Source organism: Mustela putorius, unplaced genomic scaffold (genome assembly GCF_011764305.1).
Source record: "Mustela putorius furo isolate JIRA1106 unplaced genomic scaffold, ASM1176430v1.1 tig00003834_pilon_pilon_pilon, whole genome shotgun sequence".
NCBI lineage: Eukaryota > Metazoa > Chordata > Mammalia > Carnivora > Mustelidae > Mustela > Mustela putorius.
The window spans coordinates 79,627,244-79,641,679 of NW_025421987.1; the positions used below are offsets into that span (position 1 = coordinate 79,627,244).

At 36.5% G+C, this 14,436-nt stretch overlaps 1 long non-coding RNA gene across 1 annotated transcript; it reads right to left on the bottom strand.

Annotated features, from left to right (window-relative positions):
- Positions 1-742: 742 nt before the first annotated feature.
- LOC101683272 lies at positions 743-12,929 on the bottom strand. Its single transcript, XR_001180135.2, has 5 exons — positions 12,822-12,929; positions 2,831-2,905; positions 1,985-2,132; positions 1,751-1,852; positions 743-993 (listed from the first exon to the last, which is right to left on the bottom strand). It is a non-coding gene; the product is annotated as an uncharacterized LOC101683272 (long non-coding RNA).
- Positions 12,930-14,436: the final 1,507 nt, after the last annotated feature.

Genomic DNA, 14,436 nt, shown 5'->3' on the forward strand with positions numbered 1-14,436 from the left:
ATTTCATTTAATAAAAATGTTCAGGTATGTTAAAAAATTCAATGTAAAATAAGTGAAATCAAGAACTCTTTAGGCGAATTTTGAACCATTATTAGATAGTGGAGAACTTTTAAGTATAAAAACAATAAAAAATAATAAAGAGGAAGATCAAATTGAACTGCAACCAAATGTAACCCATTTGCTTTTTAAAACAATTTTAAAAAAAGACAATTTGTGATAAGCAATTATAGAACTGAACATAAAATATAATTACCATTTTTCAAAAACAAATATGTAATATCAAATTATTTTTCAAATTAGTTATATCAGTTTATATTCTCACACCCCAGGAAACAATTGTAATAGCGAATCAGCTACATATTCCCACAGCAGTGTGAGCTGCAACAGTCAAAAATGGAAAAAAAGAATTTCACACATCCATTAAACAGGAGAATGGGGAAATTACACATTTTCCTATGCTGGGGCACTATAAAGTAGTGGAAGTGAATGAGCTAGAGCCGCATACATTACCCTGTGTGAATCCCATAAATATAATGTAAAACAAAAAGCGAGATACCCAGAATATATACAGTGTGATTCCATTTATATAAAGTTCATGCACAACTAAATAGTAAATTGCTGGGGATGCATACATATGTCATAAAACTACAAAGAAAAGCCAAAAAAATGATGAACACAAAACGCTATTGTTTAGATTACTGCTTCTGAGCCCTGGCTGCACATTAGAAGTAACCGGGGAACTTTTAAAAAAACATACTGATGCCCAGGACCCAGCCCGAAACAATTAAATTAGAATCGCTTTATTCAATGGTTTAGCTAAGACTTACAGTAAACAAATACTTAGTGCATCATTGAGGAAATTAGGGTCATCCTTTCTCAGTACCTCAAGGTCTTTGCTTCTGCAACGATTTCCTCTCTCTCCTGCAGCATTAATTTTTCCCTCACTGTTGGGTTTCTCTCTTTGGCACATGCACATGCCTTAATGTTAGCCATCTTAAAAGAAACAAAAGAAAGAAATAAAAAATAACCGTACCTTGACATTATGTCTTCCTCCTTCCATCTACTAACCTTTTTTTTTTCCTCTGCTTTTATAGCCCTGGAAGCAATTGTCTATCCCTCCTCTTTCTACCTCCTCATCTTCCTGTCTTTTCAGCCCATGTCACTAGCTGCACTTCTCCAGAACCAGTTGCAGACAGCTTTCGTTAAGATCAGCAGCCCTGAGCACAGTCCTACCACACCTCCATCGTCCATCCTCATCATGTTCAGAGCTGGTCACATCCTCTTGCTTTTCCTCCTGCCTCACTGTCCCTTCTTGTGCCTGCTTTCTCCTCTTCCTCCTGACCTCAGAACATTAGCTTAGGCCGCAGCTTAGTCCTTGGCTCTGTTCTATAATGATCTTGTTTTTCCTGAAACACTAAGAGATTTTCAACAGATATAATTCTGGGCTCAGTCAAACTTAATTTCCTTCGATGAACTCATCTTGTCCTGTGCCTTTAAATATCATCTACAGGTTGTTGGCTTCTAACTGTTTATCCTCCATGCTGATGTCTTTTCTAAACCTAGACTAAAATATCCAATTGCTATTCTGCGTATATACCTATATGAACTGGTACTTGCTTTCAACCCTAAACTAAGTTCTACCATTCCCTCAGTTTCTCCAGACAACAACAGGGGCATCCAATTTATAAGCAAGTTTTCTTAGATGGGCCTTCAAGTGATAAAATGAGCCAATAACTTTCAGTATACTTACTGTTACTATCTTCACGTAAGTCATGTCTCAGCTAATGTGACAGTCTCAGGAGTGTTCTTTCTGCTTTTTGTCCCCTTCTAGTCTTCCTGAAGCAGCTTGATCCTTTTAAAGTATAAATTAGATTACATGTCTCTCATTTTAAAAACCCTCCGTAGCATCCCATAGCTGAACTCACCATGGCCTAGGAGGAGGATATGCAAGATCTGGTCATTGTCCACACCTTGATGTTCTTACCTTTCACCTTGGTTGTGAGATTTCAGACCCACTCTCCTTCTTCTGTCTCTTGGAAATGGCTGGCCCTTTCAGTCTCACGTTCTGAATGTCAGATCTTCACTCTGTGTGGAATGCTGTCCTCTTAAACTCTGCTTTGGCTGGCTCCTTCCTGTGAGTAATTCAACACTCAGCCCATATGCTCCCTCCTTCTCAAGGGGCCTTCCTTCATCACTCCATCTCAAGTGCCCCAATCCACACCTACACTCACTTGTTATCACGTAAGCTTGTTTTCTATTTTTATTAAACTATCATTATCTAAAGGTATTTATTTGTGTGTCTGTATTATCTCTTCTCTGCTTCATTAGAACATCAGGTCCCCAAAAGTGGAGACTCTGTGTTAGTCATTGCTCTAAACTTAATATTCAGTGTAATGCCTGATGATTGGTTGGGTCACAATTAATATTTTGAATGGATAAATAAATAATAAATCAAATCCAACTTTCTACTTTTTATGTATGAGTACCCATGCTATGCTTATGTTGGGTAAGGTTTTTTTTTTTTTTAATTTTATTTACAAACCTTTCTGATCATCACATAAAATAAGAGCCACCGTTCATTTCGTGAATATTAAATATTTGATTTGTTCCGCTATTACTGCCTTATAGAAAAAAAAACAAACACTGAGGAAGTGTTCTTTAAACTGTTATTCCCATTTCTGAGGCCAAGCCGCTCCCCTGTAACTACACCTGCCCATACATTTCCTGCTTCTGCTTTTTACCACGAACTCCCACCTGTGTGTTTCCTAGCATGCTGGACTCCCCGATGTTTGTCATTTACTTATCACCCTTGCTGCACTTCTCTGCTCACCGCAAATGCTTTTTCTTCATTATCCTTCAGGACTTGTGTATGCTTTGTATAAACACGCATTCTGTCAGCATCAGTCTAAGAATTGAAAATAATGGCATATCATCAGAAACATTTTTCTTTCTATCCTGGCTTCCCCAGCCTTTGACAGCATGGACACATTGTTTTGAAAGAAAGCTGAGGGGGCACCTGGATGACTCAGTGGGTTAAACCTCTGCCTTTGGCTCAGGTCATGATCTCAGGGTCCTGGGATCAAGCCCTGCATCAGGCTCTCTGCTCAGTGGGGAGCCTGCTTCCTCCTCTCTCTCTCTCTCTGCCTGCCTCTCCACCTACTTGAGATTGAAATAAATAATATCTTAAAAAAAAAAAAAAGAAAGAAAGGAAGCTGAAGCTGAGGAGGTTAATATTGACAATTTGAGCTAGATGCTCGGGAGACACCATGAGATACTTCACTAGATGTAATTCTGGGCTCAATCAAGATCTTAATTAGCAGCATTGTTCTTATATATTATACAATTGTCATTATGTGGCATTATGCTGATTATGCGTTATAGACGTGCAGTTCTTTGGGTGAACAGTTCACTTGAGTATGACTTGTGCAAAATACAAGATGTTATTTTAAAATATAAGTATACGTAATTTAAATGTTCCTGAAGTGAATTAAATGGCAATTTTGTGCTGTTCTTAAGAGAAAGGATTTACACCTACACTGTAAATTATAAAGCAAGCTGCAGTGTTCTTAGCACCCACTTCATGCTGTTTCTGTTAAGAATTCCCAGAAGAGCCGCTTAGAATATACTAGCGATTAAGTGAGTTACAGTACATTCTAAAGGATTTTATAATACCACAGAGAAATAAAAATAAAACATAAAATATATATTTAAATTGTAAAAAATGTTATTTCAAAAATAAAAATTAAGATTTATCCGATAGTTCATCCTTCATATTAGCATAGGATATCTACCCCACTCCCTACTGAGTGTTTCAAAAGGCAACATTTCAAGGTACAAAGTGTCTTTTTCTAGGTGGCTGAATACAAAATGTCAAAAGACCAAATGTCACCTTCCACTAAAGTATTTGTGGTATTTGCAAGAAAAAAAAAAAAGACTGTCATTAAGCTAAAATAGTATTATATTACCATGAAACTAAAAATATTACTGTAATAAATCACAAAAGAAGAGAGATGTTATTCTTGCTCTTTTGTATTTTAAATAAAGTAGACGTGAGATAGAGTAATGTTTCATGGTTTATTATAGAACCGTAGGAAAAGAGTCATTCCTCTGAAATCATTCTCCACCTCTCCTGGCCTGCAGGCCTTTGTCCCAATATTGAAGTCCTGCTCTGATTTCAAGGCCATGAGCGATGAGACTTCAGGCACTTTGACCACTGCAACTGATGACTCTTGGATTTACTCTTTGGAAATCTTTTCCCTCTTTTTCTCTCCCTCCTCCTTACCCCTGTTTTCAAACAATAATTTTCTCCCCCTCTCTTGGCATTTACCACAGTGTGTCCATATTATTCATCATCTGCTGGGACCCTTCAGGGCAGGGACTTTCTCTCCCTCCTGCTGATTTTAAAGCCATATATGTTTCATGAATATATATATATATATATATGTATATTTTTTCACAATATGTATCTATTATCCCACCCAGCTTAAAGAATTATCAATCATGACCAATATCATCTTACTTACATCCCAACTAACTTCACTCCTTTGAATACTAGACTTATTTTGAACCAGATTCCAGCTATCATATTATTTCAATAATAAAACTTTATGTATTCTTTAAAAATGTTATTAGAACATCTAGAAATACTAAAAATAATTCATTATAATATTCTAAATTCTCCACGTGACTTGTTCACTTATTTTTTACATTTGATTTATTGACTCAAGATCTACATTAGTTCACATATTAAATATCTCTTTTATTCTCTCTCTTTGTTTAATATCACATTTACACAAGAGATGGCAAAAAGGAACAATAGAATGTTTGGAGTGATCAGTATTTGAAGGAAGTGGTCATGACAGGAAACAAAGAAGAAAACAGCTAGAGCAGGGCTATAGGACTTAAGCCTGTGTGTCATATTGACTCATTCTTGGGAGACCTTCCAGTTCCTACTAGGGAAGGGTTTTGGGGGTCTTACTGTCCTTTAGGTTTCTTCAGGGCCTATTCCTTTGGCTTGCTGACTCCTGGAACTTGGGACTGGATTATCTCTAGGCCAGTATTCTGTTTGTTCCCAGTGACTTCTAAGGAAGGACCACAGTACATTTTTTACCTCTCCCCCAGGCTAGTTCTTGGTGCTTTATCTAGCTACCTCATATGTTCTTAAGTTTAAACTGGTCAATACTAGCAGACTTATGAAAGCTACACTATTTGAATTCTAAACATCCATGAACTTGATAATAAAGCATCAAAGTATATGAGGCAAAAATTGAAAGACTACTGTACAGAAGATTTTTATCTTGATGAAGTCCCAATAGTTCATTTTTGCTTTTATTTCCCTTGCTTTTGGAGATGCGTCTAGCAAGGATTTGCTGTGGCTGAGGTTACTACTTCTGTTCTCCCCTTCTGCACAGCAAAGGAAACAGTCAACAAAATTAAAAGGCAATTTTTGGAATGGGAAAAGATATTTGCAAATGACATATCAGACAAAGGGCTGGTATCCAAGATCTATAAAGAACTTACTAAACCTGATACCAAAAAATGATTAATCCAGCTAAGAAATGGGCAGAAGATATGAGCAGACATTTCTCCATAGAAGACATGCAAATGGTCAATAAACACATGAAAAAATGTTCCACATGACTCGGCATCAAGGAAATACAAATCAAAACCACAGTGAGATACCACTTCACATCAGTCAGAATGGCCAAAATTAACAACAAATGTTGGCAAGGATTCCCACTGTTGGTGGGAATACAAGCTGGTACACCCTCTCTGGAAAACAAGTAGGGAGGTTCCTCAAGATGTTAAAAATAGACCTACCCTATGACCCAGCAATTGTATTACTTGGCATTTACCCCAAAGATAAAAATACATTGATCTGAAGGGACACCTGCACCCTGATGTTTAGAGCAGTAATGCCCACAATAGCCAAACCATGGAAAGAGCCAAGATGTCCATGGATGACAAATGGATAAAGAAGTGGTATATATATATATACAATGGAATACTACTCAGCCATCAGAGAGGATGATATTTATCATTTACATCAATGTGGATAGAACTGGAGGGTATTAAATCAATCAGAGAAAGACAATTATCATATAGTTCCACTCGTATGTGGAATATATGAAACAGGCCAGAGGAATGTAAGGGAAGGGAGGAAAAACAAAATGGGAAGTCATCAGAGTGGGAGAAAAACCATGAGAGATTTTTAACTATAGGAAACAAACTGAGGTTGCTGGTGGGTGGGGGTAATTGGGTAATGTGCATTAAGAAGGGCACATGATGTGATGAACAGCTAGTGTTATATGCAATTGATAAATTATTGAACACTATACCTGAAACTAATGTTGTACTATATGTTGACTAATTGAATTTAAATTAAACAACTGAAAGAACTCCAAGAAAAATTACACAAATACACAAATATAGCGAGAGATTTAAGTAACCATTAAACAAAAATTGATATAACTAATAGGAAAGCATAACACTATTAACCAACATAGTATAAATGAAGACTTGTGTAAGTGAATGAAGACATAGTATAAATGAACACTATCAGCCACCTTGATGTCATACTATAGAACATTTCACTGAACAATAGCAGAAAATATATATATTCTTTCCAAGTGTACTTAGAATAGTTGCCATGATAGAGCATATTCTAGGTGAGAAAATAAGTTTCAATAAATTAAAAAATAATATCATGCAAAGTGTATTGCCTGACCACACTTAAAATAAAAGAAAAATATCTGGAAAATCCATAAATACTTGCAAACAAAGCAATGCACTTCTGTATACCCCTTGAATAAAAAAAAAAAAAGAAATAGAAAATTTGAAATTATTTTTATCTAAATGAAAATGAATACACATCAACATTTGCAGGATATGGCTAAAATAGTACTTAGATGGAAAATATTTAGGACTGAATACCCATATTATATATGAAAAAAACCTCAAACAAATGATCTCAAATTCCATATTAAGAGTCTAGAAAAAGTAGGGTAAACAAAATATAAAGTAAGCAAAAGGAATGTAAAGATCTGGGTATAAATCAGTGAAATAGAAAAAGAAAGAGAATAGAGAAAAATCAACTCAAAGCCAATTTTTGAGAATAGATGAAATTAAACACTAGCCAGAATGATCAGGAACAAAAAGAGAAAACACAAGATAATATTTTGTATTTCTATTTTATTTATTTATTTATACTAGCAAAAACAAGAAAATAACCAAAATATCAAAAAGAGGGAAAAAATGGTTGGGTAAATTATGGTGCATTGACATGATAGAATATTATTAAGTCATTTAAGCAATTAGAAGAATTAGTAACAATGTGGAAAAATGCTTCTTTATAAACATTATAGTTTCGTGTAAAATCAGGGTTAAAACATACCATTAGTGCTGCTATGAAAGCTGAAAGTAAAGAGATAACACTTTAAAGAACAGCAAAATGTTAACTAGGATGATATTTGGATATTCAGATATAAGTATAATATATATGAACAACAATAAAACATTATTTCTCCATTCCATACCTGGATGGATAGAGTCTTACCTAAGATTGTGACCAGTTCCAGACTTCATAGTTTTAAATAAAGCCAAGATATTTGTATTCAGCAAGAAGATATAAAATTGAAATAATTCAGAAGGTGAACAATGATATTATCAGAAAAGGTTAAAAATATTAATTTAGCTTGCAGAAGCCAGGCAATTTACATTATCTGTACCCAGAGAAATATCTTTGTGCAAATAATATCTACATTTTATATATTTATTAACTATATTTAAATATAAATATATATAAATATACTCAAGTATACTTTTGAAGTAATTATTGAATATGTACACTACAAATGATAGGACAAAATCAAGGGTCTTAGATACCAGACTTTTCATGTGACATTGTTAGAAATCTTGTTGCTATTTGTACTAGTATCTTCTGGAAGCCTTGATTTGTGATCTGTCTAGCCTATCACTTCTTTCTTTCTTCTTAAGAAAGGATATTTTGGCTCTGGAAATGACATCAGAGATTATCTATGTCTAATACTTGATTTTAATGATTAAACTGTGGTTTAGAATGTTAAAAGGACATAAAAGCTCAGAAGAATAATTACTGAGAAGAACAAAATTCATATTTCTTAAATCCTAAGTATAGCTACTCTTCTTCTTAAAAAAAAAAAAAAATCATTACACTCTGTTTTATAAGACACCTTTCCTTCTAAATGGCTCCTGTTATGGTTAGATAATGTTTCTGAAGGCAGAACTTTGTTTCATCCATGAAAATAGGATTGTTGAAGTTCCTCCCCAAATCATTCTGTTGATAATGTTAATAATCAGTTCTTCAGTTCTGGTCCCTGCATTCAAGAATCTCCAACTCAAAGGCCCGCTGGTTCTCCCTTGTTGGGTCTCAGCACTATTGATTTAACTGGAAAAAAAAAAAAAATACTGAGTATCCCGATGTTTAGCACCATCCTGAGTACTGGGTACTGGCAATACTGCAGGAACAAGATAGAGCTAGATCAGACTAACTCACTTTGACTTAAAAGTACAAGAGTGGGGCGCCTGGATGGCTTTGTCAGTTAAGCTCTGCTTTCAGCTCAGGTCATGAACCCAGGGTGCTGGGACTGAGCCCTACATTATCTGACTTCCTGTTCACTGAGGAGTCTGCTTCTTCCTCTCCCTCTGGCCCTCCCTGGGCCCTCCTCCCCCCTCCCCCGCCTTGTGCATGTGCGCTCTCTCTCTTTCTCTCAAATAAATAAAATCTTTAAAAAAAAAAGTATATAAGCATGAAACAACTGGGTGATTAATCCACAGGTGGATGGTAAGTACACTTTCTCATCTTACTAAATCTACAAGGAAAGCTAAGGAGAACCTGGCTAAGAAGCAACGCCCATGTTACCCTAGGGATCTCTCCAGGTTCTGGTGTTTTCTGTGCTTCTGTAGCTGACAAACTCTGTGAGTAAAATATTCTCTCCTTAAATATACATTTATGGTTAATCCGGCCTTGGTCAAATCCTGCAGGACTCAGAGTCATTCTGTCCCTTGGAGGCGACTTTGCATATTTCTGCTCTGCTTAGATCTCCCAGTTTAACTCTCAGATCTGGTCTTGTTCCCTCATTTCCGAGTTCTCAGGGACATCGTTTTTGAGCCCCAGTATTCTCACCCCTCAGAAGGAGTTTGAGCTCTTTCTGTTCTTTAATAAGAGCAGGCCTTGGTGCTCTTCTCTTTAAGAAAACGTCTCTGAAATGTACAATTTAACACATTCCTTCTAATATTACTCTGTGTACCCAGCTATATGACAATGATGGTGTTTCAGTACTCTCAATCCCGTTAAGAGCTATTAGTGATGATTAGTAGAACAGATATTGCTCCTGTAGTAGCTGTTTCCAGCCTATAGAGATAGGTAAGGTTTAAGGCAGTAGTTTTACAGTAATGAAATGAGATATGAATTCTCTTAAATCTTTTATGATTACCGTCGTAGCTTTATTGAGACTCAAAATCTAAATGTGCTTTTGGCAAAGGAGCCAATTAAGTGGGAGAGAGAAAATGAAATTACTTTGTATTTTGGATAACCAAATAGATGCTTTCTGATTTTATCTTTAAGGGAATTCCTTTAAAAACAGACATTAGGATCTGGAAGTCTTGAAAGGGTCATCCAGGTTAGCCTCTTGTCTCTACACATGTCTCTGTTGAAACAACTGTTTTTAAAGATTCTAGAGATCGAGAATTTAGAACATCCCTTGTATATAATTTTCAAATTCAAGTTCCTATATAGTGCTTCTGTCTTTAGGAAATTCATAGTCTTGTGAGAAGACACATATGTATGCTAATAACTAAACATAGGGAGGCACATGTTAATGCAAGGATACACCAATTGCTATGGGAGCACAGGATCAGGCAGAATTTCACAAGGGAATCTTGGAAAAGTATGGGAGCTTTGTGAATTTACAAGGGCTCCATGCACAGGGCTGTGCAAATCTTCCAATTTTAGCACATATGCTGTAGCACCTGCTCTTTCTATGTTAAGATTGATCCTGAGGTAGGAAGAGAAATTAGGAAATTAGAAATTTCCTCTCAATTCCTCTTTCTAACATTCCTTGCGCATATAGATGTACATATAACCATGCATCTTACAGAGAAAGAATAATTATAATAATATTTTAGGTCCGTGCTGGAGATTTCATCTCCAGAAATAAAGGGACCCATTTTCCTCAATAGGCAGTTTGACGTATCTCAAGTTTAACAGCTCAGCAGGTTATCAGTGGAACTAGGCCCAGTTTAGGAAGTGTTGATTAAAGAAACTCTTATCTGAAATTTTTGTTTTTCTTTTCTTTCTCTTTTTATTATCTTTTCTTCTTGTTTCCCCTTCCTTCCTTCCTTTTATTTTTTAGTCAATATTAGAGGCACAAATGTTTGATTCCCAAAGCACTATGATAGTGATTTCTATCTTAAAAAGTCTGGGGTCTACAGTGTTGATTTGTTTACTGATGACTTGTGTATGAATAGGGCCATATGTTACTTCTGAAATCCTCCTAAAAACCAAGAGACCATTTCTCCAGTTGAATCTTTATGCTGTATTTGAGTGTCCTAAGTCGGTGTTTTTCTTGCAGTATAAATGGAACCATCTAGCTACCAGTAGGATATTGCTCTTGGTACTCAAATAATAGGACCAATAGGGAGGTTAACAGAAAATATACTTAAGTGGTTGAGTAAACAGTTCCCTTATGATCCTTTTTATCTAGTTGTGCAATATATTTTCCTATGTGAAATAATGGATCATCTCTTTCTAGGCTTTATAGATTTCTCTATTCATTTTTTACTGACCTCTAGTTCTCATTTTCCCAGGATCAGTTTTTTGTGCCAGATACTGCTGCCAGCCCACCCCAAATATGTCCTTCCCTTTTAATACAACCCCAGTTTTGTTCATGGTGTCAATGTATGCACTTGGCATGCACATCCATCTCCCAGGTTCCCTTACCATAAAGAGTGCTCACGCAGCACTGTTGTGGTAAGTAAGTGAAGCCACCAGGTGACACTGCTGGCACAGCTATTATTTTTTCAATAAAACAGGGTAGATTCAGCTAGTATGAGCCTCTTGCCATCACCTTTCACCCCTTCTTCTTGCTCTCAGTGGGGGATTAATGACCAGTAGAGGATAGCACAGCTGCGATCATGGGAATTGAGTGGATCAGAAGTGATTTGAAACCTCATTCTCGGATGACTTCTTTGAGCCACCATGCTAGTGCTGGCCTGCTCAACTCTGGACCTGGTCTATGGAAACAAGTCACTACTGCTTGGGTCACTGTAGATGTGTTTCTCTTCCCTTTAGCTGAAGGCACTGCTGACTGATTGACTACTTTTCCCTCTTATTTGGTTGGGCTATTTAATATTATAGAATGAGAACTTTTGGAGTTAGACAAGTTGGATTCAATGTCCAATTCTTCCACTTATTCTCTGGATGATCTTGGACAAGTTATTGTACTGATGAGTTAGTTTTCTTATGAGTAAAACAAATAGTAATACCTTGTCCTTAAAAATTATTTTAACCTTAAAAGAGTATATAGCAAGACATTTAAAAATAATGTATGTGTTCAATAACTGTCATTCCTGGTATCTGCTCCCTAAAATGTCTTTACTACCATAATCCACAAATATTTGTTAGTTCTGGTTTTGTTACAAAGGGCTCTTTGCTTGGAAACACATTTATGACAAGTTCCTAGAATTCCACCTCATTGCACAATGTAAAACACAAAAGCTAAACTGTGAATAAATGAGCCATTGCCTTCTCATAAACAAAAGCCATAAAAAAGGGAGTATAGATCTTAAAAAATTCTATTCGTTGAAGTGGAGTAAGTTGATTTATATTCTAGCCTTAATCTCTAGTTCCTTGAAATTGATATCAGGAAAATATCCGTGGGAAAAGAAATGGGTATCAGCTACAACAAACCACCATATAATAGAGCCCTTTAAAATGAAATAATTCCTTTTAGAATAAGGTAAAATGTCCTTCACTGCGAGAAGCAAGAAGCCAGGATGAGGCATAGGGAGTTTAGATTCCAGTACCTCTGGGTGCTAAACTCGGATCTATCACTTGCTGTGTGATCTTGGCCAGGTTCTAGGTCTGTCAACCTCAGTTTCTCTTCCATGGGGCTGTATGAATATTTTAAAAGTTCACACATATTACGTTTCTGATATTGTTCTTTAGCACAAGTATTTCAAAATCTATTATTTTAAATAAATGCAGTAGGAAGAACAAATTATTTATACCATCACAAGCTGTGAGTCATCTGAAGCAACTGCACTGTTGGCCATAAAACCTCCTGTGACAGTGGACTGTGGAACAAGTAGCTTTCAGAGTTATTTTATTATATTGTGTAAATCCAACAATCCGGAAAACCCACACTTGTCTTGGAGGCCACAGTCAGCTTCTGGTTGATATTCCTTAAACCTCTCAAACTGTTTCTAAATCCTTGGCCATTAGGAAAAATTCAGTTCATGGAAACTTCTTGAAATGTTCTTCCCCTCCCACAGATTGATAAGAAATCCGAAAATGGCCTGTAGAATTTTAAAGATCGATTAATTTTTAATTCCCTAGATACTTCTTTTTTGTTTAAAAAAAAGGAGAGGAGGAGGGAAGAAAGGGAGAGAAGGAAGGGATGGAAAAGAAGGAAGAGCAGGAAGGAAAGAAGGAGGAGGAAGAGAGGAAAGAACACTTCATTATCATGCTGTGTGATGGGGAAAGTGTCTCCAGTGCAAGTGCTCGAAAATACCCTCCTGCTTACTTGACACCTCACAGGGCAATTGTCCTGAGTATTGCTCACCTCTGCTGGTTTCCTAGGACGACCCCCCATCCACCAGCACAGGTGGCAGGAGAAAGAGCACCATATATCTCTGTGTTTGTTCCTCCCACTGCTACAGATGCCATACAACCAAACAGAATGTTTGTCCCTGATTGTTATCAATTACCTGTGAGCGGTGGTTTTATAGAAGAGTTTATTGAGTCTGAACTCTGTCATTAATGCTAGATTATGACATCATGCCACCAAAATGAAAACAAAATAATGGAAACACTGATACATTACCATTACCCAGAAGCTGTGCCTATGAAGGATGCTATTGATAGTCCTCATTTCCTATGGGAAAAGCATCTGTCAGTGGGATATGGCAGGATGTGGCTTTACCAGGCATAGCACTTTTTAAGGATCTAAATAGGATATACAACATTGTCATGCAGATAATATTTGTAGAATGACTATTTATTGATGAACCAGATCCCAGGACACTGGACCTGAAATAGATCTGCAAAAGAAACTGCAGTGAGGAGAATTGATTTTGGAATTCCAGTAAAAATAATAAAAATATTTCAGGCTTGCTCATTATTTTTCTTAGAGGTTTTTATACTCCTGAATTACAACAGAGCTTATTACAGTTCTAGATAGTATTTATATTTGAAATTATTATATTTCTTGCCACTTACAGATTGATAAGAAATAACTCTGATGAAATAAACATCTCCAACAACCGCACACATTGTCCTTATACCTGTAACAGAAAGATGAGCTGAACGCTGTTATAAAGGGAGGTACAAGCTAAAAGGGCTTCAGCAGAGAGGCTGTTTGAGGCAGGTCTCCAAGATGCATTGGAGCTCCAAATGCTACCCAGAGGACGTGGAAAGGGGAAGCACAGGCAGAGATAATGACTCAGGCAGAGGCACAGAGCTAGAGTGTGATTCAGAAAACAAGAGGAGTCTGAGCACAGGTAGGACATGGAGAGACAGGATGGTGAGGGTGCCTGGATGGAAAGGGAGGCCCAAAGAGATAAATTGAAGATTATAGATAATGTTAACAGAATCAATGACAATAGCCACCATTTGCTTAGCATTTACTCTGTGTATGATAAACACTATATATAATTTAGTATTGTCAAGTGCACTATGAGGACATTTTAATGTCTCTATTTTATGACTGAGGAAATTGAGCTGTAGAAAAATGACTTCCTCAAGATCACACAGCTAGTCAGTGATGAAGTAGTAATACAGCCTAGCTCAGAAGGATTTCAAAGCTTATTTCCTTAACGGCTTAGCACATTGCTCCCCAACATGCTACAGAGATCTTTCCAGTCTGGACTAAGTTATTTACATCTAATCCTGAAGGTATGGAGAACTCAATGGAGGGTTTCAAGCAGAGGAGTAATGTCATATAGAAGACAGTATGGCAGGCGAAGGGGTGATGCTGGGGACTGTTGTCCCTAAATATGTTATATATGTACATATAAATGTACATATAAATATATTGTACTAACTGCTTAGTCATAATAGAGTTGCTTTTCTTAAATTTTTTAAATTAACATATAATGTATTATTTGTTTCAGGGGTACAGGTCTGTGATTCATCAGTCTTATACATTTCACAGCACTCACCATAGCACATATTTCTCC